This window comes from Tursiops truncatus, chromosome 12 (genome assembly GCF_011762595.2).
Source record: "Tursiops truncatus isolate mTurTru1 chromosome 12, mTurTru1.mat.Y, whole genome shotgun sequence".
NCBI classification, from domain to species: Eukaryota; Metazoa; Chordata; class Mammalia; order Artiodactyla; family Delphinidae; genus Tursiops; species Tursiops truncatus.
Window position 1 is genome coordinate 50,904,276 of NC_047045.1, and position 26,879 is coordinate 50,931,154.

The 26,879-nt window shown below is 37.7% G+C and overlaps 1 protein-coding gene across 10 annotated transcripts in view; it reads left to right on the forward strand.

Annotated features, from left to right (window-relative positions):
- PKIB (cAMP-dependent protein kinase inhibitor beta) overlaps positions 1-26,879 on the forward strand; it is a 102,859-nt gene that overhangs the window by 11,159 nt on the left and 64,821 nt on the right. For 5 of the 10 annotated variants that reach the window (XM_033867675.2, XM_019951442.3, XM_033867676.2 and 2 more), the window contains exon 2: positions 12,573-12,666. The exons of 1 other annotated variant lie outside the window; for it this stretch is intronic. The gene's annotated coding sequence lies outside the window, so the exon portion shown is untranslated. Of the gene's footprint in view, positions 1-4,004; positions 4,283-12,572; positions 12,667-26,879 lie in introns of those variants that run through there. 4 more of the 10 variants (XM_073789541.1, XM_073789545.1, XM_073789542.1 and 1 more) reach the window with 3 other exon arrangements.

The window sequence follows — 26,879 nt, forward strand, 5'->3', positions numbered from 1 at the left end:
GCTATTTTTTTTTTTTTTTTTTTTTGCGGTACTCGGGCCTCTCACTGCTGTGGCCTCTCCCGTTGCAGAGCACAGGCTCGGGACGCGCAGGCTCAGCGGCCTTAGCTCACGGGCCTAGCCGCTCCGCGGCATGTGGGATCTTCCCGGACCAGGGCGCAAACCCGTGTCCCCTGCATTGGCAGGTGGACTCTCAACCACTGCGCCACCAGGGAAGCCCCGGTAGCTAATTTTTATCCTTGAAAGTAGTAGAGAGTCATATAATCTATGACTATGAATAAAAATTTATTTTGACAGGTTGTTTATATGTAGGTAAATACAAGAGTTGTATACATTTTAAAAAAGAAACCAGTTAGAGAAGAAATGGTTATTAGCAGAATCTGTTAAAACAATACTAAAGAATTTTGGTTTATGGCCAATTCAATATAATGGCAAGTGGTTGTCCAACATAGGTAGCATATTTTTAAGTTGTATCAATAGCAGTATCTTATCCAGAGCAAAGGAAGTGACGGCCCAACTCTGTTCTTCCGTGGCCAAATTGTTCGGGATATTTTACTCCTACAAATAAATACACACACACGAACATTGATCAGGATGGTCTGTTATTGCAGAAGTGATGGAAGGAATAGTTGTAAAATGGAGATATTTCACTAGGAGAAATGAACACCTGGGAAAGTGGGCATGGAAATGTAGTATAACATGATGTATAAAGAAAGAGAAAAACAAGCACAAGCTTTGGAGTTAGAGCTCAGCTCTGCTCCTAATGAGCTGTGCTATTTTGGGAAAGTTGCTTATCCTTTTGTAAACTGTTTCCTTTCCCACTCTCCTTCCCTTTAACCCCTCCCCCTTTCTCCTCCTCTTCATCTACTTCTTTTTTGTAGAATAAAGATGATACTATTTACCTGCAGTTTTATTTTTTGATTAATGATTGTCAAGTACCCAGCACGTTTCCTGGCATCCAGTACGCCTCCATTACTTGTGACTATTATGTTTATTTGAAGGACGGTCTTACATATATAGGAGTTTAGACTGGTCCTGTGGGGTACCTGCAGAAAGATTTAGGACTGTTGGAGAGAGAAATGTTTTTGCTTCAAAATAAAAAAGTTGTTATAAAGGTTAAGTTCCAATAAAAAAAGTAATGGTATGTCTAAGTATGGTAGCACTTTTTGAGTTCAGTGGTTGTGGTATGCTAGAGCCAAGGTGATGTATATTTTTTACATGAAAGTAATCTTTTCCTCAGCATCTAGGAGGGAATCCCCTAGAGTAGGGCTTCTCATGCTTTTCCACCAAAGAACTCCCAGAAATCTAGAGGCATAACTCACAGTGCTCCATAGAAAAGTACAAAGTTTCTTTGACATTTCATATTCATCTTACATATTTGTATACATTATGCACTCTATAATGTGTTCATTTTGTTTTAGTATAAAAACATGCTTTAAATATATACTGTCAATAAGACTCCTTTGATAAACAAAATTTATCATGTGGTTGTGAGTACATTCTGGTATTTCCAAGGGTGCAGGTTTCCTAGTTTTGATGAAGCACAGACTTAGGGGTATTTAGAACCACAAGCTTGTAATAGACTAAGAATTCCCTCTCAGCTTAACACAGATAAGCTAAAAATTTAGATGTCCGTTGATTAGAGTTTGTATTGCATGGATTATTTTAGACAATCACATTACTGCTAATATCAAAAATTTGGCAGTATCTTAGATAAACACATATGTGAACCTAAGAAGTTGTAGAAAAAGCATAAAAGCATTGTTATATTTGAAAATGGAGGCCTATATCTTTAGCTACTGAAGTGGTGAAGTAAGAGGTTGAGTGGCTTCATGCTGTTACTCTTGGCTGCTGCATTTGTGGGCTTTTGTGTGTTGTTTGCTCATGTTCCTTTTTTTTTTTTTTTAAATTAGTGCTTTGCAGGAGACAGATGTTGAGTAAGTGCTGTTTTGTGAAGTATTTCTTAGGAGGTTTTTAAAATTAGAATAGCTTTTTCTTGCGTTCTATTTAGCTCTAAAATTTTTGGTTTCTTTTCTACTCTCTTCCCTACTTTACTTGCACCAAGATTCCTGCAAAAACTGCTTTAAGAGTTGCTAATCTGAATGGGAAATTATCTTCCCTGAGACCAGCTCCAGACCACCGTTTAGTGATTTGGTTACCTGACCATGTAGCTCCCTTGAATTTCATGTTATTATGATTATAATAAAGGGGACACAGGGGCTTCCCTGGTGGCGCAGTGGTTGAGGGTCCGCCTGCCGATGCAGGGGACACGGGTTCGTGCCCCGGTCCGGGAAGATCCCACATGCCGCGGAGCGGCTGGGCCTGTGAGCCATGCCCGCTCAGCCTGCGCGTCTGGAGCCTGTGCTCCACAACGGGAGGGGCCACAAAAGTGAGAGGCCCGCGTACCGCAAAAAAAAAAAAGGGACACAGGAAATCTGATTATTTTAGCCATATTGCTGGATGGATTGGATCACTGCAGAGGTATCTACTTATTTGCTCTCAATGATTCATCATAATTTAGGAAGAGGACCAGCCCAGAAGTCAGGAGATTAAGTTTTTGTTTTGATTTGAATTGCTTTATTACCCATCCCTGGTTAATTAAGAGGTTAATAATGCCCACTCCTCATCTATTTTACAATTTTGCCTAGGAGTTTTGTTCTCTAATCATTAATAAAGCCATAGTGTAAACAGCTTCTTAATGCAAAGGAATATGCCAGGCACCAAGGAGACCAAGTTGAACAGAACAAGGTCCTAGCCCTTGAAGGACATGGGATTAATGTTGAGTAAGTAAATTACTGTGAAACAGTGTGACTAATGCCGCTATAGCAGTGTGAATCAGGTAGAAGATGCTCAGAGATGGTTATAAGAAATTCTAAAACCAGGGACAGTGTCTCAGAGGAGGTGATGTTATTGCTAGATCTTGAAAGATAACCACTAGTTTGCCAGGCAAAGAGGAATATGTCCTAGGAAGAGGAAAGAGGCTTAAAATGTGTGATGTATTTAGGGAACTATAATTAGATCAGTATATTGGACAGCTGCGGATATGGGTGGAAATTCAAAGGGAAGTAGATTCAGAAGTGCCTTGCATTTCACGGTAAATTGCTTGGAGTTGACTGAAGGTTTTGAATAAGTGGAGCAGTAGAATCGTATTTGTACCGTGGTAGACTGGCTGTGAGTCCACGTCTCTTGGAGCACACATCTCTTTTTCTGCAACAAAGAGGAAAGTGACAGTAGAGGAGACGGGAGCAAGGCTGGACTCATGTTTCCATGTGTGGGTAAGTTTTTAGGTTGGTTGACTGGGTTGTTGCCCTTGTCCTAAAAGGTAGGTCAGCTAACGGATGGAAAAATATGCCTAATTTCTATTTGTTAAAAGTCTAGAACTAAGAAGACATAAATGTGGGTTAAACTATAGATAAGAATTGAAGATCTTTCCTAGAAATTGCTATACCTAGAGTTATGTGTTAAGCTATTTAAGGAACAGTCTTACCATAAAAGTAAGTGGTTTAATATATTTTCCCCATTTTGGGGGGCCTGTTAACAGAAAGCATGTAAATAGTAAAATTCTTTGAAATTAAGAAAGGTTTGAAAGTCATATTTTAAACGTGATTAAAAAAAGAATGGCCTCCTTTATGTATGTGTGTGGGATTTTTTTAATAGACTTTTTTTGGCCACAGATTTTGACTCTGATGCATTAGTTTTCTGTCAGCTTCTCTAAAGATTCAAGGGTAGAGTTTAAATTAAGGATACGGTCAAGGGTACCCTTCAGGGTAGGAACTAACCCTGCTCTGATTTTTTAGTTGGAGAGCATCCCGAGAAATGTGTTAGATTATGTAACTAGTCACTTAGGGCCCTTGGCCTCCTGTTAACCTGGCCCTCTTGAGAGGCAGTGCCTGGGAGCAGCTGAGTCAGGCTCAGTGCTGTTGCCTAGTAGTCCAAGAGGAGCAGTCATAATGGGTTGTTGCTGAGCAACCAGGGGGCTGGTGGTGTCCCATTGTCCCCCATGGAGTTGTATAGTCGTGGTGGACCCATCTCCATGGGAGAAGCAGTACAGCCTGGCAGAGGACCAAGCCTCCCTCAAAGGCACAAGCGTTGTTAGCAGTAAGTGTCTGACCTTAGAATCAAAGATGATAACTTAAGTTCTATGAACATGAAAGCAATTTATGGAATTACTGATGTAAATTTAATTAAACATGAACTTAGAGCAAGGTAGGTAGCTGTGGCAGCCAGAGTTCTTTTTTCAAATACTCTCATTCCAGTTCCTTTCTCCTTCAGGCATAGTTGCAAGGTAAGTTTTCTGGGTCAATGGAAAGTAATTTTTCTTTATGCCTCATGGAATATGTAACTTTCCCTATTAACAAGGAAATGTTTATATTTGAGAAAAAACAACAAGCTAAACTCCGATCTGGTCAAGTGGGCCTGCATGGCAGAGTATTTGACTCAATATCAATGCAAGAACTTGCTACTAATATTTGAGATACTGCTTTGAGTTTTCTCTCTGTTGTAGAAGATTCACCAGGACCACATCTTACTTTATTTTTTAGTATTTAACATAGCCCATAAATGACTCTTCAGGAGAGTGGATAAAATGTCAAAACTAATCAGCTCTTGTAAGAAGGGTAAGTTCTTCTTTTAGGATTTAAAGTTGCCCATATTAAGTAAACCTTCTCCTGGAGATCCAGAAACATATTTTAATGGCCAAAATTGAGCTCTTTCAATATTTTGGAGTAACACACAGCTGCATGAAAGGCTAAAGCGTGAAGCAGAGGAATGAACATCCATCACAGAGAAATAACACTGGCCAGCTAGATAGAAGTGACGTAATCTTTTCTTATCTCCCTCTCTCCCTATTTTTTCATTCAGTATTTCTGGCCTTGTGCTGTAACTGTTTGCCTGTAAAGGTTTCAGGAAGCAGGGCTTTGGGTACAAAGTGGGAGGTTTCTTTGTTGGCATTGGGGTCTGCACTCTTTGAGGGACCTATATTCTTTTTGAAAAAAATACTTGAAAACTTAAAAATTCCTCATAAGAATTGCACACAGATTTTTGTTTTACACATGTACATGCACACACACTAATGTGTCTAAGCCATTCAATTAGAGTACAACTGAGATAGTATATCAACAGTAAGAAAATTTAAATGTTTTTTAAGATGCCTTATTTTTAAAGCTACTTAATATTTAAATGTGAACTTTTTATTGTTTTTATCATATGTATCGTTCATATCATTCATATCATAAGCGTTCTATTTATCTTTGTTATATAAGAGTATTAATAAATCTAAAGCATATTAAGCACAGTATGTGCCAGGTACTGTTCTATGCAAATTAAATTTAGTATGTCATTTAACTCCTCAACAACTGTATACGAGAGGTACTATTATTATGGATATTTTACATGTGGAGAAGTCTAGGCCTGCCCAGAAAGGTCAAGTAACCAGGCCAGATGTATACACTAAAAATTTATAATCAGAAAGTCTGTCTTCAGAAACTCTGCTTCTCAATCATTATGCTATACTTTGAGCGCCATATTATTTCATGAGGGCAACATGAAACGGTATTCACAACAAACTTGTTTTTAGGTTATAATGATATAATGAGAGAATGAAAAAGAGAGTGAAAACTATGAAATCTTTTACTAAACAAAGTCTGTTTAATTTATTCTTTGGGTCTATAGTCCACAGCCAGAAACCTTTTAAATCAAAGTTTTTTATATCCATCCAAATTCTATGAATTTGCAAAATAAATTCAGTAGGCATTTAGCACTGCAGTTGTTTCTCTTCAGGATGAGATGTTAGGTATATTTTCTTTGGTATATGAGATGTGAAGGAAGAGGAAATGGTTAAAAGAAAAAATAGAGGAAATGAATAAGTGAATTGTTTTTGATCAATTCTCCAAAAAAGTCATGTTTCTTAGAGCTCTGAGATACAAGGCATCAAGGAATTGCTGTTTAGTCATGAGAAAAATAATACAGGTGAAAAGTTGTATGTAAAACTAGGTCAAGAGTCCAGGAATATTGTGAAGCAATGATGCCTAGTGGATCACGCAGGCTTTCTAGTCAGAGCTGAACTTGAACCCTGCCTCTGTGACTTATTAGCTGTGTGACCATAGGGAGGTATCTCACCATCTTTAAGCTTTGAAAAAAGTCCATTTTTCTTTTTTTTTTTTTAAAACAAAGATTAACTGTGATTAAGTGGAATAAAATGCAAAGCGTCTAGCAAGGCTCATGACACAGAACAGGTGTTTATTGAATGCTAAAATCTTTTTTTCTCCTCTCCCAGCAGCAGCAAAAACAAAGTAAAAAGAGGGTTATCCTAGGGACCTAAAAGGTCAAGGGAGTTTCATAGTGGGATTGTGGGGTCAAAGCTGGTCAACATTTTAAAGACTCTTGGTCAACTTTGCCAAGTTGTTATGTAAAAGCAATATTACAGTTCAAGCATTACATTTTTAATTATTAGAAAACCTAATTTTTTTAACATCTTTATTAGAGTGTAATTGCTTTACAATGGTGTATTAGTTTATGCCGTATAACAAAGTGTATCAGCTATACATAAACATATATCCCCATATCTCCTCCCTCTTGCATCTCCCTCTCTCCCACCCTCCCTATCCCACCACTCTAGGTGGTCACAAAGCAGGGAGCTGATCTCCCTGTGCTATGCTGCTGCTTCCCACTAGCTATCTATTTTACGTTTGGTAGTGTATATATGTCCATGCAACTCTCTCTCTTTGCCCCAGCTTACCCTTTCACCTCCCTGTATCCTCAAGTCCATTCTCTAGTAGGTCTGTGTCTTTATTCCTGTCTTGCCACTAGGTTCTTCATGACCATTTTCTTTCTTTTTTATTTTTTTAGAGTCCATATACATATGTTAGCATACGGTATTTGTTTTTCTCTTTTTGACTTACTTCACTCTGTATGGCAGACTCTAGGTCCATCCACCTCACTACAAATAACTCAATTTCGTTTCTTTTTATGGCTGAGTAATATTCCATTGTATATATGTGCCACATCTTCTTTATCCATTCATCTGTTAATGGACACTTAGGTTGCTTCCATGTCTGGCTATTGTAAATAGAGCTGCAATGAACATTTTGGTACATGACTCTTTTGAATTATGGTTTTCTCAGGGTATATGCCCAATACTGGGATTGCTGGGTCGTATGGTAGTTCTATTTTTTAGTTTTTTAAGGAACCTCCATACTATTCTCCATAGTGGCTGTATCAATTTACATTCCCACCAACAGTGCAAGAGGGTTCCCTTTTCTCCACACCCTCTCCAGCATTTATTGTTTGTAGATTTTTTGATGATGGCCATTCTGACTGGTGTGAGATGATATCTCATTGTAGTTTTGATTTACATTTCTCTAATGATTAATGATGTTGAGCATTCTTCCATGTGTTTGTTGGCAATCTGTATATCTTCTTTGGAGGAATGTCTATTTAGGTCTTCTGCCCATTTTTGGAAGAGGGTACTTTCCTCAACATAATAAAGGCCATATATGACAAACCCACAGCCAACATTATCCTCAATGGTGAAAAACTGAAACCATTTCCACTAAGATCAGGAACAAGACAAGGTTGCCCACTCTTACCACTATTATTCAACATAGTTTTGGAAGTTTTAACCACAGCAATCAGAGAAGAAAAAGAAATAAAAGGAATCCAAATTGGAAAAGAAGAAGTAAAGCCATCACTGTTTGCAGATGACATGATACTATACGTAAAGAATCCTAAAGATGCTACCAGAAAACTACTAGAGCTAATCAGTGAAGTAGCAGGATACAAAATTAATGCACAGAAATCTCTTGCATTCCTGTACACTTCTGATGAAAAATCTGAAAGTGAAATTAAGAAAACACTCCCATTTACCACTGCAACAAAAAGAATAAAATATCTAGGAATAAACCTACCTAAGGAGACAAAAGACCTGTATGCAGAAAATTATAAGACACTGATGAAAGAAATTAAAGATGAAACAAATAGATGGAGAGATATACCATGTTCTTGGATTGGAAGAATCACCATTGTGAAAATGGCTCTACTACCCAAAGCAATCTACAGATTCAATGCGATCCCTATCAAACTACACTGGCATTTTTCACAGAACTAGAACAAAAAATTTCACAATTTGTATGAAAACACAAAAGACCCCGAATAGCCAAAGCAATCTTGAGAAAGAAAAACGGAGCTGGAGCAATCAGGCTCCCAGACTTCAGACTATACTACAAAGCTACAGTAATCAAGACAGTATGGTACTGGCACAAAAACAGAAATATATGTCAATGGAACAGGATAGAAAGCCCAGAGATAAACCCACGCACATATGGTCACCTTATCTTTGATAAAGGAGGCAAGAATATACAGTGGGGAAAAGACAGCCTCTTCAATAAGTGGTGCTGGGAAAACTTTACAGCTACATGTAAAAGAATGAAATTAGAACACTCCATAACACCATACACAAAAATAAACTCAAAATGGATTAAAGACCTAAATGTAAGGCCAGACACTATAAAACTGTTAGAGGAAAACATAGGCAGAACACTCTATGAGAGCAAGATCCTTTTTGACCCACCTCCTAGAGAAATGGAAATAAAAACAAAAATAAACAAATGGGACCTAATGAAACTTAAAAGCTTTTGCACAGCAAAGGAAACCGTAAACAAGATGAAAAGACAACCCTCAGAATGGGAGAAAATATTTTCCAATGAAGCAACTGACAAAGGATTAATCTCCAAAATTTGCAAGCAGCTCATGCAGCTCAATATCAAAAAACAAGAAAACCTGATTTTACTTTGCCTATGGTTATGGTATTGACTTGAATCTTAGGAGACAGACAGGATGTTTAATTATTAGTATTAAATGAATCTGAAACATGATTGTATTTCTGATTCTTAGTCATCTTCATCAGTTCCTCTTAATTCTTCAGCTACTGAGGCTTCATTCAAAAAATTTTTTTAATTAATAATTTTAGATAAATTAGAGATATGGCACTTAGATAGATTTCTGAGTTTGGTCATTTTTGTATATTTCTTATCGCCTGCTCTAGCTGTAACCCTCTGTCCCCTGAAACAGGGTCTTTGTTTTCTCTGTGGCATCTACCACATGGTAGGTAATAATATTTGCTGAAAGATGGAAGGGATAAAACAGGTTATTTGCAATTTTATGTATATACAATAGCTATTAAAGCTTTTGAAAATGTAGCAGTTGCCAAGGATCTGGTTAGTAGGTTAGCTTAAAAGCTATCACAATTATAGAAATCAAGCATATACAAATCAATCAAGTAGGAAAAAATAGAGGATACTAATCTAAGGGTCAGAAGAGGGAAATTTAAGTATAAGTAAATAAAGGAATTTGAAGAGAATAATGCTAATTTTGTTGTGACCACTTTTATAAATACATGAATTTTCCATATTTTCACAAAGGTATAAGTTCATGGTATAAATTCATCTTTTTAGAACTACATGTAGCAAGAATAAGTGTAAAATATTTGCAACTCTTCCTTTTAAAGTTATTCTATACCTTTTGCTCATGCAAGTAAAGATGTATGAATTTTCCATTCAATAATCACTAATTGAGTACCTACAATATATTGTGCCAAGTGCTGTAGATGGATGAATAAAAAATTGCCATTTGAGATGTTCACCGCCTGCTAGGGGAGACTGACACACACAGAGCTGTCATGTGAAGTCAACCGTGATAAGTGCATCAGAGAGTTATGAACAAAGTGATTTAGGGGCAGGGGTTACGACTCACACCAAACTTGTGCAGTTCCAAAGAGCTTTACAAAAGCAGCAACCTTTGAGTTGGGCTTTTAAGGATGGCCCAGAGCCTACTAGTGAGAGCACAGGGGGATGATATGCATTCTGGTTGGAAGAAACAGGAAGTTTTTAATATGGCCTATTTGTGCAATTCTTTTGGTATTTGTTGCTAGCCCCATGTGGCCAAGGGGTTCAAACCAGCACATTTTATCACATCTTGTACAAAGTCTAATCAGTAAGTATTGGTTTTTGAGTATCTGGATGAATGAATGAACAAACTTACCTTCTTAATATGGGACAATAATTTCAAATTAAAAAAATTATACTTCAGTGAGGGTTGTGTTTCTTTACTTGATTATACCTATGCAGTTCAAAGGAGAATTTAAACTTTGTGAACTTTGATTAACATTCCTCTCACCGGATTTTAAGAAAACACAGCTGTGGACTTTATTCCTACCATTCTCTGCTTCCCCGTCTGCACTTAATTTCTACACTTTCATTGGTCTGTTTAGATGCATGAGTTCAAATATATGCCTTTGGTGGGTTTTTTTTAGTCTAAAATAAAACCTACTTAAACGGAGCCTACAGTCCTGCTTATATGTGGAGTGATATTCAGGTTGATATTTTTTATTTCCTCTTTAGAAGCAAAATGAACTCATCCTGTTGTACACATTATACATTCTCCAATTAAAAACCTACAATACAGTGATAGGGAATGGGCTTGTATTTCCTATTGCAAAGTGTCCAGTGATATCTGGAGGATTCAGCTGGGTTTTAAAGAGATTGTATTAACATTTGTGCCATAAGTGACAGTTGAGTTATTTTAATTAAATGGCAGTTTCAGCCAATTAAGATTTCTCATTGTTTTGAGTCCCTTTTCCTTTTCTTCCTCTTTTTGATTTCAGTATGTCTTGGGAATCCAAATATGCTAGAGTATGATTCCTTTGGTATTTTATTATTCCTTTGCAAGCCAAAACAAAACTCTTGAGACCATCACACTCCCAAAAGGAAGCTGTAAGTCTTGGGAGTGTGATCACAGCTACCTTTCTAGGACCCCCAAACTGAGTCTAGTGTTAAACACAAGAAACACATTTTTTGCTTTTGTAGTACTTCAGGAAGAGTAATAAAATAACATTGCATATGTGTATTTTATTGTATGTGATCTTTCTTGATTCCCAAAACAACGTGGAGAGATAAGCAGGGTAAATATTTCCATCCCATTTGATAAGCAAGGCTCTGTCATTTACCTACAAAAAAGATGATTCCTCAAAGTCAACAGCTGATACAGGGATAAGCTGGAACTAGAACTGAGTTCAGTGCTTCTCCCTCTGTGTTACAAGCCCTGAGGACTTTCTTTTACTGGCTTACTTGTAAGCTATAAGGAAATGTGGGAAGCAGAGGAAAGAACAGTAATGAAATTATTTACAGATGAACTTGAAAGATGGCTAACATGCTATTGGCATTTGGAGAAAAAGACTTTTTTTGAGAATCATGGTGAAATACTTCTACCACGTATAATTCCTGGGTTTTATACCAATCACAAGTTCAGTTATTATCCCAAAGTGAGTGGTGGGCTGTAGAATATGGACTGGAAGGGTTGTTTCTCAAACCAGGGAGACTAGTGAGAGATATCATAATCTCTGTAAGAATTGATGGGATGGAGGCAGGTGTGGGTGAGGAGGGTGGAATTTGATGGTGCCTGTGGGAATGGAATTGGAAGGAAGAGTGAGTTCAAGGACAATTTTGAGCCTGGAATAGACAGAATTTGGTGGTTTATTAGATAGAAAGGAGAGAAGAAAACAGCAACCAGCACTAGACTCTGTCCTGCTCTGAATAACCCTAGTAAAGTTAGCACATACAAGCATAGGAATATTGACATTCCTGGTTTCACGCTTTATAGAAAAAGGAACAGATGATTTCCATAATAGGAAAGAAACATGGCTCTCTCATCTAGGAAAACTAAGCATTTGTTATGTGTCTGCTCAAATATATAGACTGCCTGAGTTAAAGGGAGCCTGGTTTACCCAGCGATCGGTTGTAGCCACCTCTTCAGGAGTATATATGGAAATGACTCAGTTGGTTTCTGTATTATTAGTTTTAAAGTGGGGGCTTTTGATATAGAAATATCTAAAAGGATAGGAACAGGAAAACCATGCGAGTGCATCAGATGCCTATTCATAGCAAAATTTCAAGTTACCTTTTGATGCTGAGGCATTATGTGTGGGCCAGGTTTTATTAGGTGGATTTTCTCTTCCAGAGTTCCAATCTCCATATTATATAATTGAGGAAAACAGTGTCCTTGCTCCTTGGCATTGAAATTCAAAAGCAGGGATTTATGGCTTTTCAAGTCACACATCTGAGAAAGGCTGTCACTCAGCTAGTGAAACTATTTTCAATGGAAAGTTGAAAAGCTGAAGAAAAAAATATATTTTGCTATACTGTTGATTTTACTATTTAGTAGGTATGTCTCTGACCGCCTGTGTTACACAGTCTTGGGGCAAAACACAAGAAAGATTGATCAGAATACAATTGGTGGGTTTGAAAAGGGAACAAAATAATAAGAGGAAACACACTCCTCATTTATGAGACTGCTGAGCTGCTTACTCAAGGAAATTTATCCTGCTCCTGTTATAAATCTGAAACGTATAAAAGAAATCAGGATGAGGAATGAAAAAATAACAATGAACGTTGTTTTAAAATTGTGTCTCATTTTGTCATTAAATTGGATGTTGTTGCTCAAGGAACCATCTGTTCTTTCCTGAAAGAGACAAGGAAGGAGGATGTTTATCTTAATACATCTTTTTTTCCCTTTGTTTCCTTCAGGGGTCATGGTATACTGAAAAAGCACTCGAGAAATCTGGGGGGAGCTGGAAACTATCAAGTTATTGAGGCCACACAGGGGGCAGAAAAGACAGAGGTGGGTACACTTTTGATCCATCAATCCTGCTATTGAGGGTGTCCCTGAAAATATCTTTGTTGTTATAAAGCCAGAGGACACCAAGGAAAAGGTATAAAGTGGGAGGTTTTTATTTTAGAAAACAGATCAGTATGGTTAAATGGAAGCTTGATAGAGTCTATTGTTAATGTCAAATTAATAGCATGCATGCCAAGAACTTGAGCTAGGCATTTCCATCCTGTGTCTGCCAGGGGCCAGTGGTTAGTACAGAGACTGAGCTTGGTTTGATATTTACATTCTTAGCTGAGCTTATTTAAATAGTTCTCCACGGAGGCAGCTAGCCCACCAAAATAATGTTTTAAATTTATATCCTTTAAAACAGAAGAAAAGCTTATAGTATTACCGATCAGATCCTATAAACTTACTACTCACCTAATACGTATCTCCTTAGAGACCATAGTGACAGCTTTGTTATCAATACATACAAGTAAATAGTCTTGATGACACTGACTGGTGGACATAAATCTCTAATGCTTTTTTGAGAAACGGTTTTCTGTGTGCTGCTGTTGTATTTGAGGCCCCTCCAGCCCCTCAGGACTGTGTTTTCCCACTCAGAGTGAGAGATTTGCTCCCCTGTTGCAGTGAAGATGGCAAATCAGAGACCATGGAGTAAACCTCAGCCTGTGGGAAGCCTCCTCCCACTCTTGGATTCCCATGAGAACAAAGCTCCAAGGGAACAGGAAAGAGTGGAAGACATTACATTTGGTTTAGGCTCATTGCCTGGTTTTCTGAAAACCAGTACAGTTTTCCTATTAACCCATTGCGATTTCATTTAGACAATGGCAGTGGGTTCATTTTCTTGTTATCTGAGCCTTTTACTACTTTCTTGTCAACTTTTTAAGTTTGTGTCAGTGGAGAATAACATGTTTTAATTGAAATCTACCTTTTATTATGAACTAATGTCATGAAAAAATTGTATCAAAAAGCATTTATATTTCTATATAAACAATTGAAATCTCCATACTAAGAAAAACCAGCACGTACATTTGTAAACATTAATTTTGTATTTAAAGAAAATTAAGACTAACATAAAATAATTGAGTCTTTATTGTGAGTGGAGTGGATAGTGCTTTATAAACATGATCTCATGTAATCCTCACGATAACTGTGTGGGAAAAGTAAAGAAGGCATAGTTATTCCCTGTGACAAAAGTGTACCTTGCCAAGTGCACACATTTAGCTAGTGGGTGGTGAAATTAGGATTTGAGCCAGATTTTGTCTGATGCTTAAGCCTATGTCCTTGACCAGCTTGGATAGGGAGATTCGGCAGGAGCTAAAATACTCTGTTTAGATGAGCAAAGTATCTTGTTTGCATCAGGTATTTATAATCGATGGTTGAAAATATACATTTTTAAGGAACATATTATCCCATACTCTATGAACTTTACAAAAGAGATGAAACATTTTTCTGATTCATTTAATGAAAAGCACTTAACTAAAAAAAACAGTTAACTAAAAAACAAAAAAATTAAAAACACTAAAAAAAGTAGCACAAAAAAGAAAATCACAAAAATTCACACAAAAATTCACTGAAATACTAAATACAGGAATGTAGAAATCAACAAAATAGAATAATACAAGAAAATCGTGTTTATTCTAGAAATGTACACGTGCTTCAATATTGAGAAATTTATTATAATTTCATAGTCATAGACTAAAGGATAAAACTGCTATTTTTACCTCCTAATAGATTTCAAATGACATTTGATAAAATGTAACTATATTTCTTTTAAGAACATGCATATATACAACATAGTAATTTAGGTATAGAGAGATATTTTTAAATTGTGAAAAAGCAGAAAAAACAGAAAAACCGTAGACACTTACTACATGCCCTATTTCATCACTTATAGTTAACATCATTCTATAAATTCTAGCCAATGCAATAAAATTTTTTAAATGATTAACGTTTTAAAATTTCTTAATATATATACTAGAAACTGTTCTAAATACTTTACAAATATTAATTCATTTAATCTTCATAACAATCCTAGGGAATATTGACTACTATAATTCTCATTTTACAAATGAGGAAGTTGAGGCCCAGAGAAGCTAAGTAACTTGGCCAAGGTCACATAGCTAATAAGTGGTAGAGATGAATAAGCACTCAAGTGGCTTAACTCATGAATCTTTAATTTTAAATCCTATCATATGCTGTCTCTCAAAGTTCACAATTATTAGAAAAGAGATGACATCTTTTCTCCTTAAAAAAAGTGTGTGTATATATATATATATATATATATACACACACACACACACATATGTGTGTGTGTGTGTGTGTGTGTGTGTGTGTGTGTGTGTGTGTGTTTATATGAATTTACTACAAATCCCAAGAAAATCAACTGGAGAACTATTAGAATAAGAGACTTCAGTTAAGTGGTCATACAAAAGATAAATGTGTATAAATCAATCGACTTTTCTATGAGAGCTACAAATAGAAAACATGATGAAAAAATCCCATATCTATGAGTAAGCTGTAATAGAAATGTACAAGACTTAAATGAAGAAAATAACGTTTTGTTGAGAAACACAAAATAAGATTAGCAGTAATGGAGATTGGTATTGTATTCCTGGATGAGAATAATAAATAATGTAATGATGTTAGCTTCCCCAAATTAATTTATAAAGTTAATGCAATTCCATATAGAACCACAAAGAGATTTTTAGGGAGAGATTGGCAAAATGATTATTAAAATTCATCTGGAGGAATGAACAGACTGGGAAAAGCAAATTTTTGAAAAAGAATAATAATGAAGAAAGAACTTATAATTCCAAGTATTAAAACATATTATAAAATTACTATTACTAAGGCAGTATGTTACTTTTTACTAAAATAGAGACTTAGGAGAGGCTAAATCATCTTGAAAATTCCCCAAATAGACTTAAGCATATAAGGGTAACATATAATAAACACAGAATTTCATGTTGGTGGAGAAGGTATTATTACAAGAATACAATTCAAATAATTAGTTATTGTTAGGAAAAATTGTAAAGTTGAATCTTTTATTTATACAAAATACAGATAAATATCAGATTAATTGAAGAAGAAGAATGAGATATAACTGAAAAATAGGTGAATAATTTATAATCTTGTCTAATATGACATCAAAGGCAAAAACCATAATTAAAGATTGATAGGCTTGACTATGAGACATATTAAAACTTTTTTACATAAAAATAGAAAGGAGACTCAAGCAGCATGCCTAGCACTGTGTTTGAAAATTCTTTTCTTGATTTTTTTGGGGTTAGAATTAATAAATCAGCAAGTTCTGACTTATATTCTAAATACACTACTGTTCGAAGGCTTAAAAAAGGGAAGGCCATTCTGGGATACTGTGCTATAGACACAGAGCAAATTTCAAAGATGGAATTCTAGAGAAGACCAAATAATGACATGGAAGTCAGGATTGTTCCATCTAAAAAGGTCAGCTGAATTTGAATTATAGTATCCAAGAGAGTAAAGGATTTCAACTAGATAGTTTTATAATTCATACAAGTATATATAAAGAAATATAAACATATATATAAAGAAAGGAGGTGGTCATTGACAGTTTAGCACTAATTGTTAGTGATCAAAATAGCTGCCATTTAATGTTCATAGTGTTTGCAAAACGCATTTTCTCATTCCTTCATTCAGTATTTATTGAGCACTTGCCCCATTTACTCTGTGCCAGTTGTGAGCACTGAGGGTGCAGAACTGAGGATACTTTGCGATTCCCCGGGGTTTGTAAACTGCAGGATCTAGAGATACAGAGAAAAATTGACTACAGGGCCATGAGGAGACCCAAGGAGGGTCACATCAAGAGTGGCTGGCGTTTAATGCTTTGGGAAGGTCCTCAGGGATGACATGCTAACTTTCTTCAATTATATGAGGAATATCATCTGTATGATTGAAAAGGCAAAACTAGGTTGAGTGGATGGGAATCAGAGAAAGACATATTTTTATTTAATTAAAGGAATGGCTGTCTGAAATTATAACAGGCTACCTCTGGTACCTGAGACAGTTCCAGAAGCTTGGTACCACTAGGAAGGAAAGTAGCACAAGGAATTCATACATGAAATGGTGAGGGGCTGTGGATGGAGAGTTGGTGATTAACTCATCTCTGAAGATAAAATGTTCTTGGATCTGTTACTGAGATCGTTGATGTGGGAAGGGCTCCCTTGAAGACAACACAATGAGGGGCTCTAGGGAGTCAGGCCCACCAGCGTTCCACTTAACTCTTAGACTCAAAGTTTTAGTAATCCATGTTCTGTGTTTTATTAGTATAATTTATATATTGAGACATTTAAACAATGCTAAGAAGAACAAAGAATAGAATTAACTCCCACCTCTCAGAATTAACACATTTCATTTTATAATATTTGCTTAGTCTTCCGTTTTAAAGAAATAAAATGGCACAATTAGTTAAGTCTCCTTTCAGAAGCATCTATAAATTAGTGTGTATTGTTCCCATCCATTTTATACTTTTACCCACGTATTTATGCAACCATTCCAATATTTAGTCCTGGTTTGTGTTTTTAAAATTTACAAAAATAATATCACTGCTTTTCACGACACCGTGTTTTTGAGATCTATATAGTTATATATATATATATATATATATATATATAGTTCTAGCTCTGTTCTCCTAGGTGAAATTTGTCGGGTTTTTTTTTGTTTGTTTGTTTTTTTGCGGTACGCGGACCTCTCACTGTTGTGGCCTCTCCCATTGTGGAGCACAGGCTCCGGACGCGCAGGCTCAGCGGCCATGGCTCATGGGCCCAGCCGCTCCGCGGCATGTGGGATCTTCCCGGACCGGGGCACGAGCCCGTGTCCCCTGCATCGGCAGGTGGACTCTCAACCACTGCGCCACTAGGGAAGCCCTGTGTGGGTTTTTTGATAAGACGTTTACTATTCACGTTTAGTGGCCTTCCTTACTCCGAAATTGGGCCTGTGGATGACAGGATGTTATTGCTGGAAGATTTAGGAGAAAACGTTCTCATTTATGTCTTTATATATTGTCAACACCGGGACTTTTTGAAAATGACGAAAGCTAAGCCAGAGGGGAAGTCAGGACAATGTAAATAAACTAGGCAAACCAGAATGGAGGATTAGCCTGCATATGAAGAAAACAAGGCTGCAGGAGGAGAAATGACTTTCTGGGCTACACAGCTTGTTAGTGACAGTCCTCGAAATACCAGCCCAAATCTTAGAATCAAACAATTGCATGGGATAAGATATATGTAGAATGCTTTGCAGTTCATTGTTCTTTTCATCATGGTGTTTCTTATGTTTAATAAAGATGTAGAGATGGATTCCTAGGGCCAAATTGCCTGATATCCTGCCTTCAGAATGGCTGAAGCTTTAATGCATCAATTTTTTTTTTTTATGATTGCTCTCTCTTTGCCCAGGTAAATATAATTATCACCTCTTTCCACTAGATAAAGTATCCTGTCCCATTTGTCCCACTAGGTAGCAGAATGTGGCCAGGTAAATCAGTTTTCACTGGTGATTAGAAGTCATCCCTTCCATTTGCTTGTCAGCTAACCTTTGCCCTATACTTGTCCTGTTAACAGCTGGCTAGTTAATGAATGTGACATGGCTGTTTCTGCAAGGTTTGGGCATGCTAAGATTGTACAGAAGACAGAGAACTGACTCACTAATTAAGCAGGGGTTTTTAGTGCCAGCTTAGGTCTGCAATTTCTTTAACCAGACCCAGTCTCAGGTGTTCTTCATAGTGAGGTGGTCTTGGAATTATATCGTTTATCCTACATGGAGTTAGGACAAATAATTCATCATTTCATTACTTACTTTAAACTTTTAAAGTAATACAACACCTAGGATTGAAAGGCTTGCAAATATTTTTAAAGTTTTACTCGTGTCAAATTTTAGTTTTTCCAATATATTTTATACATTTATAAGATACATAAAACCAGTCTTCTTGACTATCTGCTGGCAATAATATTTGATTGCTAAAGTAGTCTATAGAAGTTAAGTGATATAGTGTTGGCCAAAAAGTTCATTCGTGTTTTTTCCATAAGATCTTACAGAAAAACCCAAACAAACTTTTTGGCCAACCTAATACATTGAAAGTAAAGATTTATCATGTGAAAAGTATCAAGTTTCATCTGATTATGTTCTTAAAAAATTATGGTAATTTGATTATCTTACAAATGAGTTCAGTCTGTAAAATCCTAATTTACAAATGCTTGAAAAAACAAAATACTCTTGATTAATTTAATGTCAGCCTATTATCCTACCACGTAAATATCATAGACGTTGTAACTATAGTCACAAAAAGTAAGAATCCATTGGAAAGGAAGTGGAGTGCTTTTGGCTGTTTCTAAACACAACCGTAAAAGGTCAAGGATATCATTACTGAGAAAATGAAGTCATTGTCCAAAAGTTGCACATGAGCTGATTTTTGTTATTTGTCTCAAGTGGTGTATCTTCAGATTGCTGGAAGACATCATGAATATTTTAGCTGCAATTATTATTAAAGTGTTCAGTGTGTAACCGTTCCATGTGTGGGCATGGTTGCAGCAAGGTGGCTAAAAGGACAATGTCCCTCAAGGTCATATCCACATCGCCTATCTGTGGTGGCTCCTCTTTGGTTTAGTTTGGTTGGTGGTTATATGCTATTTGTATGTCATGTGGAACATGGCTCAACTTTGTGAGCTGACTGCTAGGGGGCCACTTAATCCATTTTCTTAAAATTACGCCCTATGTTAGTCTCTAAAGTTTGCTTTTGGTATTTAAATGCATATCATAGCTTAATCACATCACACCAAGTTGTAATTTCAACAGTACTTTATCATTTTTCTTTGGCTGTTTTGCTTGTGGCTATTTATTAGTCCATCACATGACGTTTCGTAGTTTTTCTGACACTAGCTGAATATTTAAATGACATGGAAGAATTGGTGGAAAGAGCACTGAATGTTGGAAGTCAGATCTCTATTCTGGACCTTATTTTGCCCCCATCCAGCTGCATGAGTCTTAGCAAGTCATTCTGAGATGTGGCACAGTGCAGTGGATCAAATCATTGACTACCAAATTTGAGTCCAACTTGGGCCATTTATTAGTTGGTAAATTTCTTAACCTCTCTGTGTCAAGGTTAGGTTCTCATCTGTAAAATGGAACTGACAATAGTTCCTCTCATAAAATTATTAAGGAGATTAAATCAATGGATATTTATAAAGCACTTAGAATAGTGCCTTTATGATTGATTGTTTAATAAAACTTTACTGTGATTGGACTTCATTGGGTTTGATTTCTATATGAGTATTTCCAGTTTGACGATTACATTAAGTTTCTGTTTCTTGCCTTTGTTTTCAGTGTACCTTTAACTTTGCTAAGCTGATGCTGGTGAAAATATTGTTTCTATGCAAAGTATTAGTGGCTATATGGTCTAACAGCAATGATTTTTTGTTTTTGTTTGTTTTAAATTAAGGCACATGTGCAAAACTAAAGAATTTTTAAAAATATAGCCAAAATAGCTATATATCTCATAGTTGTATTGACTGAGACAATCTCTATAACTGGGCTTGGAACTTGTGTTTGTATTGTGTAGACATTTTGTTTACCTTCTGAAGGGTTAATTTATTTCATTTTTCAATTTCTGTCTTCATAAATGCACTATTGGATGAAAGGCTATTTGGAAAACTGAATTTGATTATTACTTTTCACCTCTGTAGTGTCACTGAAAAAATTCCACTGTTTATCAGGTTTCCTTTGTACAGGCTGGTACATGACTTCTATCTTTTTAAGCTTATCACACATCCATAACTCTTAAACAGTTCTCAGTTTCTTTTAGTTAAGCTTGAAACTTGTTAAAATTGAAATATTTTGTAGTGCATAGAGCAGTCCAATGTCAGAATAAGAGCTTGGTGGTAGAAAGACAGATAAGTTTGTTTCTTAAAAACAGGACATACCCACCAGGGTGAAAGAGGCCACTGAAATTGGAACTCGTTTTAGCCCATGGGAGAAAGTCCAGCTAAGCTAGTGGCCTTATCATCTAGAGAGAATGATGACAGCAAAAGGAGGCTGTCCTGATAGGCAGGGGGTCGGAGTCCGAATTGACCAGCAAGGTGCAGCAGATGGTATCCCAGCAGGTGGGTGGGCGATGGTGACGCAGAGTCTGGGAACGGGTGCTATCCAGGCAGATAAACAGAGAGGTCTGTTCACAGATAGTATGGCCCCAGGGTTGGGGCTGGGGTTTCGGAATGAAATTCAGGCCCTGGTAAAACTGGATAGACTAGTGCAGAGGCCTGTTTTGGAGGGACTAGGGTACTATCCAGGGCATTGGAGCACAGAGTTTGTTACGTGGGACCACAGGTTAAAGGGGACTTGCGGCACCCTCATTTTTGGGGATTGTGTGGCCTGGAAGGATGCTGGAATAGGGAACCAGGCCAGTCTTTATAGATGCTGACTTTGATAGTGCTTGGTATAGATTCATGTGTCTGTCTTTTGAAAATTGAAACACTCAAATGTGTTGATTACTAAACTGTGCTTTACTTTATTGCTAACAAATTAGATTAGAAGGCAACTCTGAGGTAATCAGCCTTGCCTCTTTTTTTTCTTTCTTTCCTTTATAAAGCTTGCAGAACCTTTCAGATCAGAATGAATTCCATGCAGTTGAAACCGCGCACATGGGGCTTAGGTTAAGTGAAGCATACAATATAGAGGTGGTGTTATTTCCTACTCTTCTTGGATTTATCCTGAGGAAGAAGTCATGTATCAGAGAAGAGAGTATAAAATGAGAGGATTAGCAAGTAAGTGGTTGTTTCTGGCTGAGCTTTGCTTGAAATGGAGGAGAAAATGGCATGGTAGTTGCTGAAATTCATTTCCTTATAATGACATGGAGTGTTAAATGGCCCTTTCCCTAGAAGTCGTTTCAGGCCTAGTTATGTTACTTGGGAGTGCTGTTTCTCAAATCAGGACCTCCACCTCCAAGGAATAAGAGAGAAAATGGGATTTGACTCTTTTGCCCGTGTCTTAGCTTTTAACAGCTTTCTGCTTTGGATCTAGATTTTATGCTTACTGACATCTTTGTGATTGAAGGAAAAAACCCTCAAATAAAATAAAATCGAAGCATTCCTGTTCCTTATATTTTGAAATAAATCTTAGGCTGATGTCCCCTGTAAAAAAATTTTTACTTGGTTATTATGAAATTCCAAAGCTTCATCATTGTTTCTCCAAATACTGTTTTCAACAGAAGAAAATCCATGGTTCTTTCTAATAGACTTTCTTTATAATGGTGAATATTGTGTAGAGAAACTAAGCATTCATTTATCAAATAAAAGTTAATTTATGTAATTAAGGTCAAGATAAACTCGGCTGTCATGAAACCTAGCTTAAAATTCTGACTTTCTGTGTGACTTTGGAGCAAATTATTTACTATACTGGATTTTAGTTTCATATCTCAGTTTCTACCATGTTCATAGAAACACTGTATTTCTGGTACACCCTTGGGAATCACAGTGGTTAACCAAGTTTTCCTTTTTTTAATGGAATTTTTTTTAGTGAAAATGACTTTAATATGTCCCACTCTTATATGCCCTCATAATTTGAACATAATTGTATTAGAGTTCCACCAGATAAACGGAACCAGCAGGAAAAATATATCAAAAGGCTTATTGAAAGGGATTGGCTTAAGTATTTGTGGAGGCTGCCTAGCAGAGTCTGAAATCTTAAGGCAGGAAGGGCAGACTGGAAACTCTGGGGCAGGAGCTGATGCCACAGGTGGTATTTCTTCTTCCTCAAGGAAACCAGTTCTGCTCTTAAGACCTTTCAGATGATTGGACCAGGCCCACCCAGATTATTGAGAATAATCTCCTTTACTTAAATTAGTTTATTGTAGATGCTAACCACATCTACAAAATTCCTTCACAGCAATACCTAATTCACTGTTTGATTGAATAACTGGGGATCACAGCTTAAACTGACCCTCACAGGCCACTCCTTGTCAACTTGGCATCTGTACACATTTCCTTAAATCATACCTAATCTCAAAATAATGACAACAACAAAATCATACTTCCACCTGACATGATTAAAGCTATCCTGTGTGTAACTGAAATCATGCTAACCCTTTCCCCAGAAGAGGTACAGGGTCTTTGGGGGTTTACTCTTCTGATATCCCATAACTTAAAATACTGTGATATAAAGTTCACTATTATTAATATATCTTATGTTAGAAGACAAGCACTTGAGAGGGAAGAAAGAGACACATATTTGAGACACACACACAAACATTTATCACAGAAAAGGGAAGGGTACAAATAACTTAATAGTCCTCATTTCTGGAACTGGTGACATGGTCATAGCTAGTATTTATAACTTCTTTCTTCTACTACCCAAGCCATACATCCCATATTCCCTTTGCTCTCAAGCAGGTACCTCAGCTTATTATGGTTCTTTGCCTGGCAGGGTGACCCAAACCTTCCTTCCTAAAGGGTCTGGGCCATTAGCTGTTGTTTTATGGTTTTCACTGACTTGTGAATTGAATTGTGGTTTTCATTGACCTTAGTCACAGAACCTGGTAGTAACAAGAGATGCCCTAGGGATCTCCTGTATTACAGACATACTCTTCCTTACTCCATCGTGTAGTACAGCCCAGTTGTCCCTTGATAATCTGGATCAATCACCCCAGCCAATATAAAAACTCCATTTTTGCCTATTTATTCAGAGGCCTGAGAAGCCCACAGTGACTGGTGGCGGTCTTTACTCTCAGTTCAATGGAATTGTTGTTGTGTCTCCTGGTAGAAGCATTCTTCTCTTTGAAACTAAGACCTCTCGACCAGCAAAACAAAAGATCACAGGAACGGGAAGCAAAATTTTGCTAGCGGATTGCTAGGGATAATACTGAGGGGTGTCACTCCCATTTCCACCCCTTGATTCCTGGACCCATGAATCCTGGCCATGACTCCCATTTCCACCCCTGGATTCTTGGACCCATGAATCCAGAGTATCACATATTGGATGCTGATTTATAGTATTTATAAACCTCTTTCCAGAGCCTGGGCACATACTGCCACCTCGCTAGCACTGTAACTGAGTCTTCAAAGGAGGCTGTCCTGATAGGCAGGGGGTCGGAGTCCGAGTTGAACAGCAAAGGTCACTGTTCTATCATGCTTTCTGCTTCAGGATGATGGAGAAAATTGTAATACCAGTGAATGAGCATTGTCGGACTTCATTTGCTGTGAAGTGAACTCCTTGATCAGAAACAATGTTGTGTGGAATACCATGACGGTGGATGAGACATTCTGTAAATCCACAGATGGTAGTTTTGGCAGAAATACTGCTTGCAGGGAAAGCAGCTCTATGTCCAGGGTGTCTATTGTAGTAGGAACAAAGCACCACCCTATCCATGATGGAAGCAGTCCAGTGAAATAAACCTGCCACCAGATAGCTGGCTGATCATCCCATGGAATGATGCCATATGAGGAACTCAGTGTTGTATTTGCTACTGAAAGGTTGGGCACTTAGCAGTGGCTGTAGCCAGGCTAGCCTTGGTGAGTGCAATTCCATGTTGCTGAGCCCGTGTATAATTTTTACCTCTGCCATAATGGTCACTGTTCATGAACCCATTGGGCAATGACAGTAGTGGCTGGGAAAAGAGGCACAGATCCACAAAATAGGTCATCCTGTCCATTTGATTATTAAAATCCTCATCTGCTGAGGTCACCCTTTGGTGGGCAATCATATGGGACATAAATACCTTCAGATTCTTTGCCCATTCATAGGGCATATACTTCTTCCCCAAATTTCTTTGTATAAATTTTCTGATCATTTTCTTTCCAAATTGCTGACCATCCAGTCAAACCATTGGCCACAGCCTATGAATTCGTACAGTTTTATACCTCTGGCCATTTCTCCTTCCAAGCAATAGGAACATCTAGCAGTTCTGTTCCCCGGGAGGATTTCCCTTCACCATCGTCCTTCAGAGATGTATTAGGAAGGGGCTGTCGTGTAATAGCTGTTCACTTTCAGTTGGTGCCCGCATATCATACACACCATTTGTAAACCAGGCCCACATTTTCTATTCCTCAGTCAACAGGTTTTAGGGAACTCCCCATGAGGCGAAAGTATGGACTGGTAGAGGATAGGTAGTGTAGCAGGAGTAGGGCCCATGGGCATTTGGACAACTTCCTCATGTGATTTACTTATGCCTTCAGGGCCTGCTTGAGCTCAGTCTCATATGTACCTCTTCCAGTTGATATTGGCATGCTGCTGTGCACTCCCAGCTGTATAGCTTGGTGGATCAGACAGCAGCCAGTTCGTGATGGGCAGCTCAGGTGTCATGGTAATTTGGTGGCCCATGATTAGACATTCATTTTCTACTCAGGCCCAGGAGCAAGCCAAAATCTCAGAAAGAGAGTAGATACCTGCGGAGGAAGATAGGGCTTTGTTACAAAAGCCTCGGAGTTTGCATTATGATTCACCAATAGGGGCCTGCCAGATCTCCAAACAGCATCTCCGTCTGCCACTGGCACTCATAGGGAAAAGGCTAGGAGGAAGATCAGCAATATGATTGTTTGGCAGTACAGCAGGTTCTCAAGGGGAGTTAGCCTCCCCTTCATTCAAGGGGTTCTTGGTCTGTAAACCAGGTCAAGACTAGGAATTGATGGAGACGTTTCCACTGTTCTGATGATTCAAGATAGACCTCTGTTCGGTAGTCCTAGAAAGCTTACGCTTATACAGATCCAGTAGCATTGATGAGCTTGCCCATCTATTTATTTTGTAGGGACACCGTGATCAAACCATAGGTCTCTCTCTGCAAGACAGACTATTCTAGTTACTGCTTTGGCTCTGCTGTCCATTGTAGTAACCACATCTGTCTTTGGTAATTAAGTGCTGCCACTTGACCCTGCCACCCTGGCACCCAACTTTCCCCACTGTATTTAGGGATCCCAGCTCAGTGGCAGCGATTCCCACTGTAATTCCTGACCTATAGAAAAGAGTGACCCCAGAGTTTTTCAGGGATGCTGGGGCTCTTCTCACAAATGTATTTCTTACAGTCATAGTTAAAAGTGTGTCCTTCGGACGCTCCTGGGGTAGGTCAGCAGGTTTTACATGATAAAGCTATTTTAACATTTATTCTACAGTATACCAAGGCAGTCAGTTCTGGCATTTTGATTTCATTTAATGTTGGCCCATGTCTCAACCAACCAAACAAAATGCTAGACCCCTTTCTAGCCCCTGGAGCTAAAACATTGAATCCGGAATCTGTTTAGTGAGCCCATATCAATAAATTCATTCTGATTTAACTTTATGTTCTTCCACAATTATCCAACACACTTCATATCCATTCATTCATGCACATATTCCCCAGATTTCTATCTGGGGAGTAAATTGGAAAAATCATGCATTTCTTTTGGTGCGTAGCACACTTCCACATGGGTCACACTGTGTAACTCACCCTTTGAAGCCTGCTGGAACATGAGTCTACTTATACATCTATAAGCAAAGAGGGGTGGCAAGGATAAATCCTGAGGAGAATCAGCAGTGTCTTGCAAGGCAGATAACCTCAGGAGAGACTATTACAGGTTCATCAAGACAAAGCAGGGGTTAACTGCTTCAGGCAGAGGTGGAGGGTGGCTTTTGTTGGCAAATGACTCAGCAGAATTTGGGGTTTTGAAATCCTCAGTTTCCCTGGGATTTCCCAGATGTATCGATTTCAATTTTCAGGATTCTATTCCTTCTCAATCAGTGCCCTCACTTTAATAATGATGTTCTGCAAGGTTGGGAATTCAATTTGTATTGTCATTCAGCAATTTACACCTTGAAATTCTGGGTTTGAAATCTCAACCCTACAGCTACAGGAGATAAGGGTTTTTCCTTCTGGGCAGACATAGATACTTTCGGGTCATTTATACAGAGCTTGAACTAGGAATTTCAAGCCTTGAGTGTGTCCTTTTCTTTCCCTTTTCTACAGCATGGTTTGGAGCAACCAACCAAGAAAGAGATGATATGCTTATGGTTTATGTGATTATGGAGGCTGGTTAGGCAAGTCCAAAAGTCAGGTTGGCAGGCTGGGAACTCTCTGGCAGGAACTGAAGCCATGGCCTACAGGTATAGAATTTCTTCTTCCCCTATTTTGGCCTTTCCATTGATTGGATCAGGCCCAACCAGATTAATTGAGGATAATCTCCTTAATTTAAATCAGCTGATTATAGATGTTCCTCCTAGATTAG